Here is a 15679-nt window from a genome sequence, read left to right on the forward strand (position 1 = left end):
CATCTCGCAAACGTGATGAAAATTGCATATTTGTATCTTTTTTTGAAGACTCAACCTGAAAACTTAAGTCAGCAGTTTGTGAACATGATCATATATACCTGCACGTGCTCTATTACTTTATAATATATTAAACATATATTTTTTTTATTTAATTTTTTTTTTCAATGATATGAAATAGAAACAAAAATAACAGGTAAAACAGCAGTGTACGTTATCTAACATAAATACTCAGATCTGCTTCACTTGTGTAGTTCCGCAGCTCTCGTGCCTCCAGTGACCCACAACACTTTGGATGCTCGTGCACTTCCGGAACTTTCGTAATGGCTTTTTTTTGTGCAGAGCGCAGGGACCAACAGGACCGACCCTCCTCTTTTTAGCAAAAAAAAAAAACTGATGAATGAGTGAAAGCGGCCAAGCCTGCCCTGCATCTCATTACCACTTCAGAAATAAAAGCTTTTTGCTTTGGAGGGACCCACAGCAGAATCGGGACGGAAGGTGAGAAAAATGTTCCGGGTTTTATATCCGCTTGCAAAATGTTTTCTTTCAGTGAAACCTTTTTTTTTTTCCTCTGTTCGCATCTCTTGGTGCGAGAGTGCGGAGCGTCAGTTTGGGTCCAGACAATAGAGGAGCATGCTGCACTCGTGCAGCTCTGTCTGCATTGCTGTTGCAGCCTCCTTCCGTGTTATGAAACAAGCAAAGCACGCTGCTTTCTTTCTCTTTTTTTTCCTCCATAACAATCCCTCGGAACAAGCCGTATCCGCGCCAGAGATGAAACCAGCGGGACACATGAGCAGAGAGGGTTGACACATCTGCGGTTAAATAGCCTCGCGGAGCCACTCATTTGTGGCTGTGTTACCTAACAGGCAGTTAGGCTATAAGGGCACGCCAAAAAAGGAAGTGGCTTATATAAAGAGTTATGCAAATTGATGCTTAAATGTCAACTTTGCCTTTCCATAAACACTTACAGGATATGACCAGTGATATGTTTGTGGCTGAACCCCGTAAAGTTGTTTTCAGTTGTCAGTGAACTTTTTGTGCAGGGGGACAGAGTCAGATACAGTCCATGTTTTGCAGTAGAGGAGCTCAGAGGTTAAAGAACAGCCAGGGAGCCTCAGGGTGACTCACAGCTCTGTATGGCACTTTTGTATTTCCAGGCATCCAGCTGAAAATAAAAATCTGGCATGATTTGCAGTGAGTGCAGCTGTAGAATCAGCTGTAATCGCAAACATCAGAGATTTCAAGCTGGTAACCGCAGGAGGTGGGAGGGTTAATAACTTGAAGCCCTGCTAGTAGATTCTGTTTCCTGTGTACACTCACTTTCAGGAGAAAATGTTCACTGTTGCAGGTTTTGACAGAGGTGATCATATGTGACAGAGAAAATGGTACTGAAAAGGTGACAGGTGTGTGTGTGTGTGTGTGTGTGTGTGTGTGTGTGTGTGTGTGTGTGTGTGTACTTTTCCTAATGCTTGACAACAAATAACACACCAGAGCTGTAGACTTGGGACTTAACACCTGGTGGCATAACGTCTTCGCCATGCAGTATTACTTTGTAGTCTGATGAAGAAGTTGAATTCGGGTAACATTTTGCATTCAGGCTACCAGAACAAGCTCATGTTTATTTGTTTGTGAGATTGAAGGAATAAAAACTTGGTCGCATTCTGTTTTCAGACTGAACGATATCAATTTGAGGTATGTTAAGGTCAGTGTGCCGCTCTTATGCTTTGAAAATGCAAAGTCACACAAATCTCATTTTCATTTAGCCTCCATTGTTTTGTGTGTGCCATGGATGTATTAAGGTCTTTTCCGCAAAACCTTATTAAAAAAATGTCACAAAATGTCACACTGCATTCTGCATCATTTCATGTCGTACTCTGATTGGTTGTTTTGTAGATGTGGGTCGTAGCCGCAGTCGCGTTGTGAGAAATTGCTCCTAAATTTCTGTTGTTGTCAGAATTTTGCCTCAGGCTGTCTTTTGATCTCCAAAGCTCCACATCAGTCATCGTTGGACGTGTCTCACAGTGCGATCTAGGACCACCTGGTTTGAAAAATTTCACCACGTTTCTCTCACGATTGTCAACTTTTGTCTCACACAGTCCAGAAGTATAACTGTGTAAAAGAGACATTACAAGAACACTTAAATGTGACTGAGCCATCGTTGATGTCATTAGTTTCTGGTTTTAATAGAATAGCTGTAGTGAAAAAGGGTGTGTTAGCTGAGAATTCAGTGATTCCCACAGAACTAGGTTGGGACACACACACACACACACACACACACACACACACACACACACACACACACACACACAGGCTAACATGCTAACCGGCTCAGAATGCTGTCCAGAGTTGGACTTATTTGGTTTTTGCGCACTTTGTACCTTTTTTTTTTTTTTTCAACTCTTGTCCCAAATTCAAAATTGTTTTGGTTTTACTGGCGGACACAAATCAATGTTAAAGGTGCATGCCACCACCTACTGTAAGATGTGTTACATCATGCTTGCAAGATCACAAGTATAGCTCCTGTCTGGTTGATTGACACTTGAACTGCTCAGGCTTTTTCTTCTGTACCCACTTTCCCCCATGTACTGTATCTTGACTAGTGATTACCTCATTTCCCACACTGCTCTTTTTACAAGGTTTGAAGAAGGTCGAGAGCTAGTCACAAGCCTTAGGAGAGAAATACTGAGAGGTAAAGGGCTGAAGAGAGAAAGGTGTTCAGGTTGAGCAAAAGGGGAAAAAAAGCAACATTTGTAGCTGCAGTGCATTCTGGTCAGTTGAGGTTGCTGCGGGGGTTGCCTCTTGTACTGTGGATTTCTGTCTGTATGAATGTATGTGTGTAAAACGGCAGCTCAGACAGAAAACATTGCAGTTCGATATCAAGGGATCTGCAAAAAAATGCTGACATTTAGTGTAGAAATTTTAGGTAATTTTTTTTTTTTTTTTTTTCCTGAAGCTGCAAAGGAAACACGTCATCTGTAATCTCTGGCCAGTTATCTATGAGAGAATGAAACATACACAACAAAATAACTAAATAAAAGCTGCTATTTCCTAAATGTCCATAATATATGTAAAACTTTTTAACTTCAGGCTGTGCTCTCCTTGAATTACTGGCTGTGATTTGGTGAAGCTGTATCAAATAATGTAGCTTTCTTTGTTGCTGTCGGTCTTTTTTGGGGGTTTTTGTAACGCTGAACAGCCATTTTTGTTCCAAATCACATACTGTATCAGGTTGAACGACCTGCGGCAGGAAGATTATGTTCTAATAGTCTCAGGCGTTTCTGTGTGCTCCTGCTGTCAGTGTTGATTCAGAGACTTTGTTCTTTTAATCTGACCTTGGATCAGATATCCAGTGAACCACTTCAGCCAGACGCAACCTGAGCCGATGAAACCCTCTCGCTGTCTTTCCTTTTTCTTCTTTCTTTCTTTCTTTTTTTCTTGAACTTTCATTTTTTCAGGCGACCTCCAACAGAACAGCGGAAGAAAAGATCTTGCATGCATAAAGTGTAGAATTAGTTTACTTTTGCCTTTTGTGAGAGGTTTGTTTGTGCTTGTTTGCATCTGTGTCTTCTTGAGTGAAGGTCAGTCTGTCTTTAAGAATCTTAAACCATAACTGAATGTCAAAGGTTGTTTTTTTTTTTTGTTTTTTTCCAGACTCGTTGTCGTGGTGGAGGTAGAGTATATGTGCTGTTGTGAAGGTTACAATATGTTTGCTCATTGAAAACATTTTTCAGAGTACATGTGTGTCTAGTTTAAGGATTTACATTCTAGTGTCACATTTAATTACATTTATCTGGTGCAAACTCTCAAATCAAAAGCAAAGTTGTCATTCCTGATTATGTTGATGTTCTGTTGTTTCTCATTTGGTTATCTATGCATTTTCCAAAAATGATAATTCAGTTAAAGAACGCTGAGGAAAATTACAATGTTTAAAGATTTGCTTTAACTTGATAGGTAGCTGGTTTTGAACACCGGCCAAGGTTAGTTTTGTTTGAATTTTAGACCCGTTTAGACCAGATTATCTCTGTAATTTCGGAAAGATGATCTGTGGGCGCTTCTATGGCGCTCTCCTTTTCATCACTCCCTTCACCCTTACATCACTCCTTCGATCTGTTCCTACTAACGAGCTCAGCGGGTGGCTGAGTACAGGAACAGAGCGCTCAAAACAGCACAGGAGTGATGGAAGGATGGAGGGAGGGAGGGAGGGAGGGAGGAGGATGTCTACTGCTGGTCTGCTTGACATTTATGCACATTAACAGCAGTCGTACATCAGATGAGATTTCATCTGTTTGTCTATGAGAGGGGAGGAACAGCATGTGTGCAGCATGGGTGGCGATGTCAATCAGACACGCTGTGTGACGGGCATAAGTTGAAACTACTAGTAAGTAAATGATGACAATATTTAGTTCTCACACTTGAGTAAAGAAAGCTGTTTCTAAGATTTTTATCTCTAGTCTGACGTTGAATGGAAAATGGACATTACAGCAAACACAGTAATGGAGGAAAATGCTCTACTTAAGCTTTTGTTGGCGTTAACAAGTCATGCAACAGTTAGCCTGCGAGCCTACACATCCCGTTACTTTCAAATAGCTCTAGCCATGTAGTATACAAAAGAAAACACAGTGTCAATGGTTTGGTTTTCAGACACACGAAAAGGTTATTTAACAATTATATTAAGTTAAAATCAAGAAGAAAGTGAATAAAGAATGGAAAATAGTCTGTGTGAAACAAACTTGATTGACTCAAATGATGTCTAATGTCGGTGCAACTTGATCCAAAATGAAGTGATTATGTTTGATGTGCATATACTCTATCTAGGGATATATAAAAGTTTTTAGTAATACTTGAGTAACACTAATGCCATTTGGTGATTTGTGTGTTCATTTTAAAGTCCTGATGGGGTTTGCAAGATAATATTAAATATGCAACATGCACCTTGTATTAAAATGAAAGCTGTAAACAGAGAAAATCTTAACAAAGGAAGATTTGATTTGAAGGAAGCCTCGGGTAGAGTGGGGAAAGAGCTGATGGGTCAGCTCTGGGGAAAAAAAAAAAAGATTGTGAAACAACAAGCCAGTGCAAATTACTGCATGTAAAATATTTGCCTTGGGGTTGTAGATGTGTCTCAGAATAAGAATTATGTAACAGCGAATTACATTCTGAACATTTTTGTGCAGGATATGATGTCTGTCAAAGACAAAGTAGATGAACTTAATTAATATTTGTCCTCATATCATTAAATAAAACATTTAGATTGAGCTGTAAATTGTGAGTCTTAATCTAGAGTGTCAGGGAAGAAGAAGATAATGACTCCCTTTCACTGGTAGATGATGAAAAAAGGGATTGGAAGACCAGGTCTCGCTGACCCACGCTGCTTCTCAAAGCTCATTGAAAACCAAAACAGCAGGTGAAGGATGGAAGCGTTGTCGTCTTTTTGACCTACACTACTTGAAAACAGCAAGGGGGAGAGTAATGGATGCTGGGCAGAGTGATCTTACTGACATCCACCGCTCATACTCAGAGATGAGTGAAACATCACAGCAGGGAGTTAAGATTCAAGAAGAGATTTAGTGACAGTTACTCTCTCTTCCTTACTGCCAGAGAGTTTAAATCACCGAAGCAGAATGAGTGAAAGAATGTAGGGCAACTGAGACTCTGACCTCCACTGCTTCTCATGTTTTAGTAATTCTTTTAAACAACATGTAGGGAGCGGATGGACTGCTGTGTGTCTGACTTGCCATACCTCGTTTGTCAACTTACTGTAACTTCTTTAATCTTTTAAATATTTAACAAGGAGAGGAATGAGGAGGGATCTGGTCAGGAGTGTCTAGTTTTTTTGTCTCATGGCGTGACGCCGGTCTCGTCAAGAGACAGGAGATACAGAATTTGGGAAAAGATTGAATCTCCGTCTCTGTGATTCATCTTGTTATAGTCATGAAGCTACAAGGATAAAGGGATGGATGGATGCTATCTGGCTTTCAGCATTGAACTGCTGTATGGTATAATTGTCTAAAACTGTAGGTGGAAGGATAGATCTCTGGCTGTTCGGCTCTCTCTTCTGTTCATGTTTGATGACCATGAAACAGTCAGCAATGAAAGCAAAGTTGGATGAAAGGATGGAAGCGATAACAGCAGCAGGGTGTCTCAGTCGTCACAGGAACGGTCTCACAAGTGAAAGGTCGCAGACTCACAGACGGTTCACGTCCCTGACACAGTGTCTGTAAGTGTGACATTTGGTTTGTTGTATTGGAGCGAATTACAGTAAATAATATTTTCTGTACACTTTGAGGATGTAATATTAGAAACATCATGTACAGGTGCACCTCATGAACTGGTAACTCAGTTTATCTTCTGCACTTTTTAAATGACAGGTGATTTTATAATCACATCTATTAGAAAAGTAGTTGTAAAGTTGAAAATAGGGCTTTAACTATTGATTATTTTCATTACTGAGTAACGTATAGATTATATTTTTCAAGTTACCAGAACACAAAGTGAAGACTTTGCTTATTTTTTTCTGGGAAAAAGGTCAAAACGTAGGCAAAGTGATCCTTTGAGCTAAATGCTAATGCTAGCCTGCTCACAATTACAATGCTAACATGCTGATGTTTAGCAGCTAATGTTGACCCTGGTCTTAGTTTAGTGTGCTTGCATGCTAACATGCTAATTAGCACAAAAGGCAAAGTACAGCTAAAAGTGCTGCTAAAAGATGCAAAGAGCTGATTTTCAGTGGGTTCGGCAGCACTAACGGTCCTCTCACATTACAGGTAACATTTAATTTGATTTGATGTTAAAGTCATTAGTATCACTCAATGGAGCTTCAGTTTTTCTGTCATTGATTCAATGAATGCATTTGTTTTCTGCAAACACGATGGAAGTCAGGGTGAAGGCTGATCAACCCGCCTTTTTTACAAAGAAGTAGAAGCAATTAATAGCACAAGTATTGTGAAGTTATCAGATAACATGTGTGTACTGTTCAATCAGCAACAGTAAAATTTATCATTTATCTCTGAAAGCACGTATGCAGAGATGAGTGTTATAGCTCAAGGCCGTGTGTGGGCTGATAGCTGCAGTAAGGTAAAAGACTGAGCGTATGGTTGCCTTTTTTTTTTTTTTGCCTCACAACTGTTTTGCCTTTCATAGAAAACCTCTACTGAGTCAGTGCTGTGAAAAAATCCCTCATACTGCTGATACACTCCCTTCATGCTTCATCCTGCAGGGAATATCTAAACTTTTAATGATTTAACGTTGTCTCTCTCAGTCTGTGCTCGCTCGTAAGTTCTCCCCCCAGAGTCGAGACTATTATTGATGAGCGCAAGCCTGTTTGGATTTGTCAGGTTTTTAGTGCTACGTCTCTGAGAAGAGGGAGTGTCTCTCTCTCTCTTTATGTGTGTGTGTGTGTTTCATTTTTGAGAAATCAGTTTTTTTTTCTCCCATCAGCTTGGTATGAAAAATGACTCTATATATTACGATACCCATTATTGATCAGTCTGCTGAGGATTTTCTTGATATATTGTGAAATGTCAAAAAACACCCATGACAATTTCTCAGGGCCCAAGGTGACATCTTCAAATGTCTGTTTTGTAAAACCCTAAAATATTCAATTTACTATCATATATGACAACGAAAAGCAGTGAAACCACATATTTGTGAAGCTGGTGAACCAGGAGAATGTTTGGCATTTTTGCTTGAAAAATGATTGAAAAGATTGATTATCAAAATAGTTGCCAATGAATTAGTTGATTGACTATTTTTTTCTGCCCTTTTTACTTAGTTAAGATCAGCGGCAAGGTACTGTGTTATGTTAGTGGGGGTCCACTCAAATATAGAGGGATGATTGCGTTGTTATGTGTGTGTGTGTGTGTGTGTGTGTGTGTGTGTGTGTGTGTGTTATTTGCTTAACCTAATAGCTCTTTAGGAGTGTGCGTTACTGTTTAGCAGCTCTGTCTCTGAAAGTTGCATAACTGGTCTGTGTGAGTATGTGTGTGTGTGTGTGTGTGTGTGCGTGTGTGTGTTTTCAAGTCATGTGAATTGATTTCTTGAATGTGTGTCACAACTGTAAACTGAATATTCTCGATTCTAGTGTGTGTGTGTGTGTGTGTGTCTGGATTACAGTTACAGTTGTTAGTCTTGATGTTTCTCATTTGTTGACCAGTAAACTCAGATAAGCTGGGCTCCCTCTCGTGTGTGTGTGTGTGTGTGTGTGTGTGTCCGTGTGTACACCTGTTATTGTATATTATCATTAGTCATTTGTTGATCAGTATCCATGGCTGACCTTGTGCTCAACTGTTTATCTTCATCTCTGTGTCTCATCTAAATTATAGCACTGTGTGTGTGTGTGTGTGTGTGTGTGTGTGTGTGTCTGTGTGTGTCTGTGTGTGTGTGCACACGCCCGACCCCATGTTGTTATTCTTGTCTGAACTCATTTGTCGGGCTGACAGTAATGTCCAGTCAGAGTGAGTGTCTATCATGTTTGTCCCTGTCTAAATAACAGGATGTGTAGTTTTTGAGGATGACTCAGTAGCCTCAACAAGTAGTACTGCAACTAACGGTTATTTCATTATCATGGTGATTATTTTATCCATTAATCACTGAATTAGTCTTTGAATTGTTAGATAAAAGTGAAAATGTCCACTATAACTTACCACAGCCAAAGGAGATGTATCCAGATGTTTTAGTTTTCTCCAATTTCCAGTTGTCCAAAACTCAAAGATATGCAGTTTACTATCATATACGACAGAGAAAAGCAGCAAATTGTAGCATTTTAGCTTGAAAAATGACTAAAACGATGAATAGATTATCAAAATAGTTGCTGATTCATTTCCTTTCGATCGACTAATCAATTAATTGACTAATCAGCATGACAAGCTTTTATCTATGATGTGTGAAACCAACCTGTATGCTGTATAGATCAAAAACAAAAAAGTATTTGTCTGGTCATTGATTCATGTGGAAACCGACACGATCGAGTTGTTATGGTGATTATTTTGTAACAGCAGCCGAACCGACTGGACACAAGGTTGAGCAGCAGGTAAATATGAAATCTGTCCTCATGACAAAAGTATGAAATAGGTGTCAGAAGACGTGTTTGATCCCAGAATGTTTTTTTTCACGTGAGCTTCAGTTGCAGCGCAGCACTGGAGTCATTGCAGGTGGCTTTAATGTCACAGCAAACACCTGCCGCCTCTGCATGTGTTGACATATTTGTGTACTTACCGTGTGATGGCTCCAAAGCTTTTTACTTCTTACTTGCATCCTCATGAGTAGCTCAGATAACTGCTGAGTCTTACTAATCTGCTATTTAGCTCTGCAGACTTTGTTTTTGTCCTATTAATGATTAAGCTCAGGGGTCAGAAAGGGTCAGTGTGAATACACAAAACACGGTTTCAGTAATGAGGAAGCTAATACTTAAAATATTAATGAATGAAGACTTAATACTTAAATCTTTTAATTGCAAAATATAACTGTCAATATACACGTACGAGTGCATTTGATGATATTTTAATTATTCAGTTAATCTGTTGATTATTTTTTCGATAATGATTTCTTCTATAAAATGTCATAAAATAGTGAAAAATGCCATCATAGTTTCTCTGAGTTCACCAAGGTGACTCATTGTTTGTTTTGTCCAACCAGAAGTCCAAAACGCAAAGAGATTCAGTTTACAATGATACGCAAGAGAAAAGCTGCAAATCCCTAAATTTGAGAAGCTGGACACAGCGAACGAGGCCGTAGACGGGGAACATTAGATACCCAAAAATGACACATTGGTTAATGAAAGATTGAGCTCAGGCACAAATTAACACACCATCAACATATTAACTGTTGAATGATCCCAATTAGCTTCTTTTGGTTCAGCAGCAGTGCTATTGACATAATCTGTCTTCCACATTGTGCTTGGTTTTCCCTGATGGATCTCCTTTTTTTTTTCTTTCTTTGGCGGTCGGTCTTAATGTTTTTAATATGTCTGATAGACCTGAGAGGGGAGATGGAAGTTGGCAGAGACAGATGGGAAAACGGAAGATTGGATTTCTTTTAATAAACATTTGTTGGAGCTTTTTGTGGTTGTAAAAAAAAGAATCTGTCTAGGATCTTGATAGTGGAATGAAATTGTACCTGTCGAGAAAAATGACTAAAGCACATAATTCATTGATAACTATTGAGGTCATCTTTTATAGAGCGTTTTCTTCAAATAGAGACTTACATTTCACGTTTCACCTGAACTCTTCCGTTTCAGTCCAATCATCTCCTCTTCACGCTGAGGCCGTCACTAGTGGTTTGTGTTTTTTTTTTAAAGCCGCTTCCTGTTGTGGCCGAGCTTTGAGGTAGCATACATAGGTTGAGCACAAGAGGACCCTTCCCCTCCAGTGTTCCCGTGTGAACCCTAAACAACCCCAGTGAACCCAGTAAACCCTCTCTGATTGGCTGAAGAGCATCCAGTAGCATCCAGTCAGAGATCATCTTGGCTCACTGATCTCAGATCCCTCCCCCGCTGCTTCTCGACCCCTCCTCATTCAACCGAATGGACTCACAGAGTATTGATCAAGTGTGTGAGCGCCTGCGTTCCTTAGATGGTCATTCTCCTCTTATGATGCAATGCAGATTTCAGAACAAAATGAGCGCAGTGTTTTGACCTACATTTATCAGTAACATGAATAAATTAGAAGAATTTCTAGGTTTCTAACATCTTGGAATAAAGACTATGATCAGTGGTGGGTGGGGCTTCTTTCTTCTCTCTCATTGGGTTTTTTTTTTTTGTGAAATTGAGCTCAGATGCTGCAGGTCAAAAGGAGGTGGGCGGGGATTAGATATGACACCCAGGTGGGGTTGTCCCGAGGGTTTATCTGTTTAAAAATATCCTCTGGAGCGAGTCGGTGCAGGTCAGCATTGTTCACTGATCCAGGTCAGTAATTTGTGTCTGTGTGTGTGTGTGTGTGTGTGTGTGTGTGTGTGACCTCTTAGCATTAAATGCAGGCTAATCCTGGGTAAACTCGTAGGTGTTATAGGTATTTACAGGTTCAAAGACAGAATTAGAAAACGTGTGTCTGAGCAGCTTCAGGGCCAAATTAGAATCAACAGGCTGCAGATGTTGCAAGAATATTTTACAGGTCAGGTACTTTTAGCTTGGCTTTGGCCAAATTTAGATGAACTAGGGGTCGTGGTTATTCGAATGTGTGTTAGAAAAATTTTAAGTCTATTTTTGAAATGTCAGTTAGCTGTGAAACAATTAAACAGTTTATTAATTGATCAGTTTCATGTGCAGAAAATTAGTTTACAGCAGTAATCAGCTTATTAAACATGCAATAACTGATTTCTTTTTGGCCACTTTGGGGCCTCAGAGGCACAACATTTTAAGCTGATGTGGTGAACTTGTTAGCATAAGTTGGCCCTTAAAACATCCAGCAGATAAGAAGCAACGTTAGCATTAATTTTGTCTTGTTTGTGTCCAAATGTTTGTTTGTTTGTTTAGTATTGATTGTCCTGTTAACTCTAGTTTGGTCTCTACCAAATCTTGAGGGAAATATTTGTCTCTTAAGTTGCTAAATGCTCCACTGTATTGACCAGCTAGTCACTGACTTTCACTGTCTGCGTTTGGTGCCATGTAAAGCTGCAATGATTAATCGATTAGCTGCCAACTATTAAATTAATCGGCAACTATTTCGTAATCGATTGATCGTTTTGAGTCGTTTTTTTTAAGAAAATGTGTCCAAATTCTCTGATTCAAGCATCTTAAATGTGAACATTTTCTGCTTTTTTTTTAAAGTCCTCTATGACAATAAACAATTTGGCAAAAAACATTTGAGGACGTCATCTTGGGTTTTGGAAAACAGTGATGGACATTTTTCACCATTTTCTGACATTTTGTAGACCAAACAACCAATCAATTAATTTAGAAAATCAATAGATTAATCATTAACAGATTAATTAATAATTAATAATGTAAATAATCATTAGTTGCAGCCCTGGTGCTGTGCAGCTAGTATTTTTTTCTGAAAACAGTGAAAAATGGCAGTATGAGAACAGTGAGAGTGAACTACAACAGTAAGGTTGTGGAAAACCAAAACAAAGAGCTGAAATGATGGTGGATTGATCACTACAAGTTGATTTTAAAGTCATTTATCAAGGAAATATGCCAAACAATTGGTAATTCCTCTTTCTCAAAATGTAAATTAGACTGTTCTGTTTTATATAATTGTAAATTGAATGTTTTGGGGATTTGGACTATTTTTAAGACAAAAGAAGCAATTTGACAATGTCACCTTAGGCTCCAGGAGCAAGAGATATTGATATTTTTATCCTCCACACATTGCTACAACCTCTCTTCTCTGTTGTGGCCCCAGAGCAGTGGGATAAACTCCCACTTAAGTCAGGACAGCAGAGTGGTTCTCCTGTAAACCCACCTTTTCAGACAACATGGAAACATCCTGTGATAGCACTTAGTATTTAGCCAAATGAAAATAATATAATGTCCTATTTTGACATTATTTAGATTAAACAGCTATAAAGTGGCGGTCAGATCTCTCTCCTGACATGTAAGGAGTACAGAGTCAAACCCACAAAGGAAACATGCTTTTAGAGCCATAAACCCTCAACAATGCTGGAATTAAAAATATATGTATCACTCACAATTAAATAACATCACAGCATTATTTAAGTATTTGCATGGGATACTGGAGTCAAGACTTAAACCTTTTAGAAACTATACTGCTCTGACACACACACTATGTAAAGATCGAGGATTTGGTAATGCAGTGTGTATTTGAACAGTACTGTATGTGTGTTATTTTGGCTTTGAACCAAAGCAACCTAACTTGATTGGTTAGCCCCCCTCCCTCACCACCACCAGGCTTCACTATTGTGTAATTCTGTTACACAAGCGAGAGGATGTGATGCAGATCTTCTAAGTCTGTAAGCCAGTCCAATATAAAAGGAAGGTGTTATACAATACCCATTTTCACAGCCATAAATTGAAGCGTCAGTGGTTTTATTATTCTCGCAAATAGTCGTTTGTGCGTTTGAATAAAGGGGCGGCGCTCGGTCAGCTGACACTGGTGCAGTGCGCCATCAGTCAGTCTGGCTGTTAGTGGGTCTATCAAAGGAGACTGTAAATGAAAGGAAAAGTTTATTCTATTTATTTATAGTTTTGAGGGTTTTTTTCCATCTCATTTTCTGGAACTATGTTTTTTTTTCTCATAAACAGAATTTTTTATTTTATTTTTAGCTTTTGTGTATTTTCCCAACCACATCTGTTTTAATAAAAAAATTACTTCCATCACTTGAGAGGGTGAAGGAGAGGTACAAGGGAACATAAGAGCTGTGATCAGTCATCTCTTAATTTAAATTATAAACCGAAGCTGCCGTTCCGTCTTCATTCTGATGTTTCATCACGACTCGTTTTTAAAAATACTCCAAAGATTCTGTGTTTTGAACAAATTCGACCCAGATTTGAACTCAGAGTTTAAAAGGAACACATCTTCCCACATCTGACTTTTTAGGAAAATTTGACTTTGATGCAGTTCATGTTCTTAATTCCCACCCCTACCCCCCGTTGTCTCACTTTCTGTCGGTCTCCTACCTCAGTTTAAATCTGCCTTGAGCTCCTGCAGGGTTTATAATGAGGCCCCGGTACACAGTGTTCAACACTACTGACGTGTGAACTTAGGGTACGAGGCCATTGTGTGTATGTGTGTGCGAGGCCATTGTGATATGGGTCTCGACAATGCACTATGTCAGCACGGGTCCCTACAAGTGTAGAGGTGCAATTGTATGTGTGTGACCTGCTGAGGAGTAAGACTGTGGTGATTTTTCAAGCTGACTTTGATGCTTTGTGAACGAGAGGGAGGCAGGAATGGTTAAATTAGAGGTACTGTGTGTGTGTGTGTGTGTGTGTGTGTGTGTGTGTGTGTACAATGTCCTTGCATCTTGGCATACATCTTGTATAACTTTTTTTTTTTTTTTTCTAGTAAGCTGAACGGTGGCATTATTAGCCAGATCTTATGTAAGGCAGCTTATGCAAGCAGCTGTCTTTGCACTGCCCCCCCTCCTTATCATTCGTTTTATTTCGCTCTTTTTTTTTTTTTTGCCTCCCTCTTTCTGTACTTCTCAGTCTCTCCCTCTCTCTCTCTCTCTCTCTCATTCTCTCTCTCTCTCTGTCAGGGGCTTTCAAGATGTAATTACATGGTTTACGTGGATACATGTGTAAAGTTGAAGGTCTACTATATTTTGTCCATTAAACCCTCAGGAGGTAACATTTCTGTGCAAGAATGCATCTATGTTGTTTATCTAAATCACAAGCCGGGGCTGCGACATAAAGAAAAGTACAGAGCCTGTACGTTCACTGTGTTCAACAAGAACACAAGTGTGCCAGAAGATAAGGTCTAAGGCATGTGTTAAAATGCCATATTACATCATTTCTGAGACATGAAGAACAAAATAAAATAAAAAAGAACATCAGATACACTCGGTTCATTGGGTTTATATTCAATACTGAAAACAAGAATTGCAGATTTTATAGACTTTTAGGTTGCTGCAGGTTGTTGGTTGCTGTTTTCTGGGAAGAACTTCTACTCATTGACAGCAGAGAGTTTCCCCAAAAGTCAAAGAATGTATTTGTTGTTGTTTGGAGGTGGAAATGTGCTGTAAAATAACAATATATTCACAAGTACATTTCTGATGAGCAAAGTTGTTTTTCCAGTCTGTACAATCAGCATTATTCTGGCCAAATGTTTAATCAGTCTGCATACTCAGTTTCATTTTCACACTTTCACACATTTATTTTTCATCTGGTATAGAAACCAAAAAGAAAAAGATAAATGCAATATACAGTACAGATACACTTGGGGGAAGATCTGATCTGTGTGCAGCCCAAATAAATATTAAAAGCACAAAATCACACATCAGTCTAACCCTATAGAAGATAATTATTATCATTATAGTCTGTGTTCCTCCACAGGCTCCCTGTGGCTACTAGTATCAGTTGCAAGACCCTGATTGTAGATTAAAGAGCTCAGAATGTGCTGCGACCTGTTTACCTGCAGGACGCAATGAAAACTCCACACTGGAGCCACCTTCTCACAAAGGGACCTCAAAGGAAACCCTAGCAGGAAAAAACTAATAGACTGCACAAATTAGCATAGATGACTGATTACCAAAAGTGCAAACAAGTCAATAAAACAAAAGAGACACACACACACATATATAAATATAAATATAAATATAAATATATATATATATATATATATATATATATATATATATATATATATATATATATATATATATATATATATATATATATATATATATATATATATGTGTGTGTGTGTCTTAGTAAAGTGTTGGGCCACCATGTGTTGCCAGAACAGCTTCAATGCACCTTGGAATTGATTCTACAAGTCTCTGAACTCTACTGGAGGGATGAACACCATTCTTCCAAAAGATATTCCCTCATTTGGTGTTTTGATGATGGTGGTGAAGAGCGTCAGTCCAAAATCTCGCATAGGTGTTTGGTTGGGTTGAGATCTGGTGACTGTGAAGGTCATAACATATGATTCACATCATTTTCATACTCATCAAACCATTCAGTGACCCCTCGTGCCCTGTGAATTTGGGCATTGTCATCCTGGAAGAGACCACTCCCATCAGGATAGAAATGTTTCATCATAGGATAAAGGTGATCAATCAG

The 15679-nt window shown here is 39.0% G+C and overlaps 1 protein-coding gene across 1 annotated transcript in view; it reads left to right on the forward strand.

Annotated features, from left to right (window-relative positions):
* Window positions 1-339: 339 nt before the first annotated feature.
* The window catches only part of LOC137184195 (helicase ARIP4-like), a 77076-nt gene continuing 61736 nt past the window's right edge, over window positions 340-15679 (forward strand). Inside the window, exon 1 of the mRNA XM_067591640.1 lies at window positions 340-495. The gene's annotated coding sequence lies outside the window, so the exon portion shown is untranslated. The remainder of the gene's footprint in view (window positions 496-15679) is intronic.

Source organism: Thunnus thynnus, chromosome 6 (assembly GCF_963924715.1).
Source record: "Thunnus thynnus chromosome 6, fThuThy2.1, whole genome shotgun sequence".
NCBI lineage: Eukaryota > Metazoa > Chordata > Actinopteri > Scombriformes > Scombridae > Thunnus > Thunnus thynnus.